The sequence below is a fragment of the Cydia pomonella genome, unplaced genomic scaffold (genome assembly GCF_033807575.1).
Source record: "Cydia pomonella isolate Wapato2018A unplaced genomic scaffold, ilCydPomo1 PGA_scaffold_46, whole genome shotgun sequence".
NCBI lineage: Eukaryota > Metazoa > Arthropoda > Insecta > Lepidoptera > Tortricidae > Cydia > Cydia pomonella.
The window spans coordinates 39,421-45,420 of record NW_026907879.1 but is presented as its reverse complement, the minus strand read 5'-3'; positions in this window follow the sequence as shown (position 1 = coordinate 45,420).

The following is a 6,000-nucleotide window of genomic DNA, read 5'->3' as shown; positions in this document are numbered from 1 at the left end:
AGGCGTGCCCAGTTGTGAGGTGTAGAGTTGGTCGAGGTCGTCAAGGTTGAAATTTAAGCTTTCAGTACTCATTTTTTTGTTTTTAGTTGAAATTCTAACTTAAAATTTTTATTTTATCTAATATAAATTATACTCTTGTTATTAAGTTTACTATTATATGATTAAAAGAGAAAAAGTAATACTATAACACGATTTTACACAAAATATAAGCAATGATTTTAAAATCTAAAATGGAAAAATTGAGATTACTCGCGTCCGAGAAGTCGGTAAGACGGAGCAAGCAATGGTGAAGATGGAGTTTATCAAGGTCTATCAAAGACAGAAAACAGAAAAAGTATCGATTGGACCAAAAATTAGATATGAATTTTAAAGTAAAAATTTTAGTGACCTAAAACTGTATTTTTGAAAATTTTCTAAGAAAAAGGTACATGACATGTCGAAAACTGAATAATATAAGAAAGGGAAAATTTATTAGAAACGAAAGACACAAAAAAGAGAAAGATCGGAGTGATAGGTGAGAAGATATGAATTTTTGAAATTTGAAAATTTTTGAAGATTCAGCAGAAAAGAGGAAAATGGGAATATCTCCGGAACCTGAAGGGTCCCGGAGGTCGGGATAGGTGCAAAGGAAGGGGAAAAATTGGGAGATCTTATGTTCCGAAAATGATGTGAATGCGGGTATATATAGGTAGTTTGCGAAAGCTTCGGCGGGGTTAGGTTAGGTTGGGGTGCAAGCGTGCACGAAGGGATGACGCTACCGGTGGGGGAGGAGGCTGTCCGGGTCAAGACCCATGTTAAATATCTGGGCCTTGTTCTGGACAGGAAATGGGACTTCGTTGAGCACTTCACTAGGCTCATCCCCCGCCTGGTAGGCGCTACGTCGGCGCTGGGGCGTCTGTTACCTAACGTGGGGGGGCCGAATGCCCCATGCAGGCGATTGTACACGGGGGTCGTACGCAGTATGGCGCTATATGGAGCGCCAATCTGGGCGGAAAGGCTGACGGAGAGAACTCGGGCCCTACTCCGTCGGCCGCAAAGAGTTATGGCACAGCGCGCCGCTAGAGCCTACTGCACGACCTCTCATGCTGCGGCGTGCCTCCTGGCCAGCACCCCGCCGTGGGAGCTAGATGCTCGGGTGCTGTCTGAGAGGCACCAGATGAGGACTGAGGCGAGGGATAGGGGGGAATTGCCGGACCCGGAAGAGATGGAAAGGGCGGCGCGTAGGGCCCTAGACAGGCTCCGGGAAAGGTGGAAGGACGCGCTGGAGGAGAGCCCCTATGGTACGTGTACCATAGGTGCTATCCTCCCTAACATGGAGGAATGGTTGGGCCGGAAGCACGGGGCCCTAACATTTAGGCTGGCGCAGGTAATGTCCGGACACGGCTGTTTCGGGCATTACCTGCACAAAATTGGGCGGGAATTGGGGCCCCAGTGCCACGAATGCGGAGCAGATGACGACACGGCCCAGCATACCCTTCAAGAATGCTGTCGCTGGAATAGAGAGAGGGCGGACTTGGGTGTGGTCCTCGGGACCGACGACTTTTCGCTGCACAGCATTGTAGCTGCTATGCTGTGCAGCGACAGCAACTGGCGAGCAATGGCCACCTTCTGCGAGAATGTCATCTCGCAGAAGGAGGCCGCCGAACGAGAGCGCGAAGACAGCGCTGATGCGCCACCGCAACGGCGCAGGCGGAGAGGGGGGAGACACAGGCGATATATCATCGCTAACAGCTAGTCCCTCCCCTCCTTAGAGCCAGTGGGTTGGGGGCCCACGCGGGTCGGCTCTACTCGGCTGGGAAGAGAGTCAAGCGTCCTGACTCTCTTCCTCATGGGTGCGGGTGCCCGACTGGTCGGTCGGGCTGCCGGGGGGCGTCGCGGATGGAATGCCACAAGCGATCCCATGACGCCCCCCTAACGGCGACGCGGGTGACGCCGCAGGGGATGTTAGTGGGTATTCTCCTCCCCTCCCTCTGATTAGCAGAGGGAGTTGTGGGGGAGCGAGTCCCACATACCACCCCCCAATGGGCTTCCCCAGCCCGGGGGTGAGATGCGTAAAGGCATTTACCCCTGCGTCAACAAAAAAAAAAAAAAAAAAAAAAAAAAAAAGGTTGGGGTGCAAGGGCTGGTAGACCTCCTCGTGGTGCACCCTGGGAGGGGGAGGATAGACGCTCAGTTGCGCGCTTTCTGTCCTTCCTCTGCTAACTACCAGTCGCAGTCGTGGTCGCAGTTGAGCTTGCTCCTGCGTTGGCTTCAGTGCCGTGTTTCGTGGTCAGCTGCTCCGACCATACCTCAGTCTCACCTGAGGTGGCAGCGGACGCAGTCGTCGTCCAGTGGTCAATACCATTGGGCTGTGGTGGTCATGCGATGTCGTGCGAACATCGTCAAAACCGCAAACTTGGCCCGTTGGTGCCAGGAGCGGGGGCCGCCTTCCTTGAGGGTGGGGGCTGCGAGGAAGAAAACCTCTATAAAAAATTACCCATGGTGAGGGCAACGGTTGACTTAGGTCAGCTGTTGGCCAACTCGTAACCCGGCCCGCGGGGCCGGCACGAGGGTCGCTGGCGTTAGACAGGGACCGCGAGGATGGAAAACCTCTATAAAAACCACCTAGGGCGGCGGGTGCTGCTAGCTTCGGGGAGAAGTTAGTGGTGCAGACTACGGTCACCGTCGGCCGAGCCGTTATCCCGGGGTGGGTGCTGGTCATGTTATAGGCCTGCCCTTGGGACCGGAGACCTTGCCTTAATCGGCCGGGTCAAGGGGAGTAAACCCCAATAAAAAATCCATAACTCTTGGCGCGTTGGAATTCCGCGTCATGATGCTCTTCGGAGCGGCTGGAGTGAGTATCAGTCATGAGAATCCAAACCTGTGATACCGCCCGACCTCACAGGATTAAAAGGGCCACCTAGGCATCGAGGATCTCTGCCTTCCGTGGAAATTTATTTCTCCTCAACTCGTGGGACTTATTATGGTATTGAACAATTCAAAAAAACAAACACAAGAAACACCCAAACCTAACCTGACCCTTGCTAACGAAAAACGGACAAAGAATGTCGCTTCTGATTTGGAATCGATGATGAGTATGGCGACGAAAGTCGCAAAAGTGACGGTGGAACGTCTAGACGCGGAAAAGGTCTCCGCAACAGACTCGGACGGGAGTCTCATTTCTGCCCGTTCCATGCGCTCGACCCGGTCAATGCGCTCGACCCGGTCTCGATCACGCTCACACTCCCCAATGAGTGAGAGCCGCTTCTGGAGCCCTGGAAGCAAGAGACGGCGCCTTTCGAATGAAAGGTCACGATCTAGGTCGCCGAATGTTGACGATGGTCAAAGTACCTCGGCAATTGTGGCACCTACACGCAGAGGAAGAGGCCGGCGCCCTACCACGGGAGAATACGTTGGCTATGCAAAGGCTATTGAAGAGGTCAATAAGGCGAAACGTGAACAGCTGCGGCTTCGCGACGAAGAAGAGGCGGAAGACTTTTGTCGGTCTTTTAGAACCCGCCAAGTGAGACTGTCGGAAACGTCCACCGACGAGGATGTGAACCTCAACGATCGCGTCCGTAACAGCCTGGAAGCCATCGAGATGGTGGCCAAAAAGTCCAGTCATCTCAAGGGTACCTTTCAAAAAACCCTGAAGGACTCGGCCAAGGTCATGAAGGAGGTCTTTGAGATACTGAGGACACACTCGGTATCCGACGAAACCCGGCAATTAGAGGCAGAGAACAAGCGCCTCAAAGCGGAACTGGTAGATGTCCGCTCTGAGCTCCGGAAAATTCGCGAGGACATGCAACGCTTTGAAATGTTGCATCGGAGCTCGCTTCCCACAGAGGAAATGGACGTGGTTCAATCTGCGCCGTCGGGACCTCATCCATCGGCGCCACCCAAAAAGAAGGCTAAGCCTAACGAACCTGCGGCTCTAGACATAGAGAGTATTGTCCGGGCTGTTACAACACAAGTAGGTAGCATGATTAATGCTCGATTTGAAGGTTTGGAGAAGGAAGGCAGACTATTGCCAGCCCAAAATCTCCGTCCACCACTAGCAAGCGACAAGAGGAAAGACTCGGCTTCTAATGTCGTCCAGAAGCCCGCGACGTCTGTGGCCCCTGTCACCGGCAAAAAGGGGCCACCAAACTATACAGAAGAGCCGCAAAAGATCAGCGGCAAAGGCAAGGGCAAGGGTAAGAAAAGCGCTGCCCCACAGCCCAATGTCAGCCAGAGCACAGCGACCCTTCGGCCCCAGCCAGCGTCTCCAGGCCCCTCAACAGAGGAAGGATGGCAAAAGGTGGGCCCCAAGGGCAAAAAGAAAAAGAAGGCGGCCAATGCTGTTTCCAAAACACAACCCAAACGGAAACAGCAACCAAAGAAGGCACGCAAACTGATACCCCCGCGTTCTTCAGCGGTGGTTCTGACACTGCTCCCAGAGGCAGTAGACAAGGGGATGACGTATGCGAATGTCCTTTCGGAGGCCAAGAAGAGGGTCGATTTGGCTGAACTCGGCATCACAGCACTGCGGATCAAGCGCGCAATCACTGGGGGCACAGTTCTAGAGGTCCCGGGAGCTACCAGTGGTGACAAGGCCGACCAATTGGCCAGAGCGCTGGCGGAAAAGCTGGGTCCAGAAGCTGTTCGGGTATCAAGACCTGTCAAATGCGCAGAGCTCCGGCTGACAGAGTTGGACGACTCAATATCGCCCGAGGTGGTAGTAGCTGCAATCGCCAGTGTCGGCGAGTGCGCGGCAGAACTGGTAAAGACCGGTGAGGTTCGTCGAGGCTTGAGAAGACTTGGCACAATGTGGGTGCGCTGCCCAGTTACGGCAGCCAAGAAAATCACTCAGGCTGGTCGCCTTGAACTTGGTTGGGGCCTCTCGGCTAAAGTTAGCCTTCTTGAAGAAAGACCCATGAGGTGCTTCCGCTGCCTGCAGATGGGGCACCCTGGGGCCCAATGCACAGCATCTGTAGACTACAGTAACCACTGCCACAACTGCGGTCAATCGGGACATAAGAGGTCAGCCTGCTCTGGATCACCTCAATGTATCCTGTGTCATGCTGCCGGAAAACCTGCGGACCATAAAATCGGGTCCAAAGCGTGCCCCAACCCCAGCCCAAAGACGACAAAACGCACTGGCGATGGCCCCCGGGCCCCCTCCCAGGCTGTTATCCCCTCCACCGGCGCGGTGGAAGTATCTGAGATGGACACTGCAACCACCGATAATTAATGGCAATAAAGGTGTTGCAAACTAACCTAAATCAGTGCGCCAGAGCTCAAGATCTGCTTTTCCAGTCCCTGGCTCAGTGGAGTATCAATGTGGCAGTTGTGGCTGAGCCGTATCCCCGTAGCCGTATCCCACCGCGAAGCGATTGGGTGTCTGACATAGACGGAGTTGTCGCCTTGGTTGCAAGTGGAGGTCCAGGCACATTCAAAAGCGTCGTACGGGGGAAAGGTTATGTGTCGGCAAAGTACGAGCATGTCACTTTCGTCGGCATCTATTTCTCTCCAAATACTTGTTTGGCCGAATTCGAACGGTTCCTGGCGGAGGTAGGCGCCCGAGTCAGCCAGCTTTATGACCGGGGGTCAGTGGTCGTCGCCGGAGATTTTAACGCGAAGTCCAATGCGTGGGGTTCCCCGGCGACGGACGTGTTCGGCGAGGTCCTCGAAGAGTGGGCACTTGCGTCAGGACTGACTCTAGCCAACCAGGGAGTCGCTAACACGTGCGTGCGGCAACAAGGCGGATCAATAGTGGATCTGACTTTCACAAATGCTGCCCTGGCACGCTGTGTCCTTGATTGGAGGGTTCTGGAAGACGTGGAGACGTTGTCCGATCACCTGTACATCCGTTACAACGTCTCCACATCGCCATTAGCCCAAGTCGGCCAAAACTGCAGGCTACCGATTGGCGGCGGGGGTCCAAGATGGGCTCTCAGTAAAATGGACCGAGACCTTCTTTTAGAGGCGGCTATTGTGCAGGCTTGGCTCCCTTCGCCAGAAGGTGAAGTAGTGGTGGAG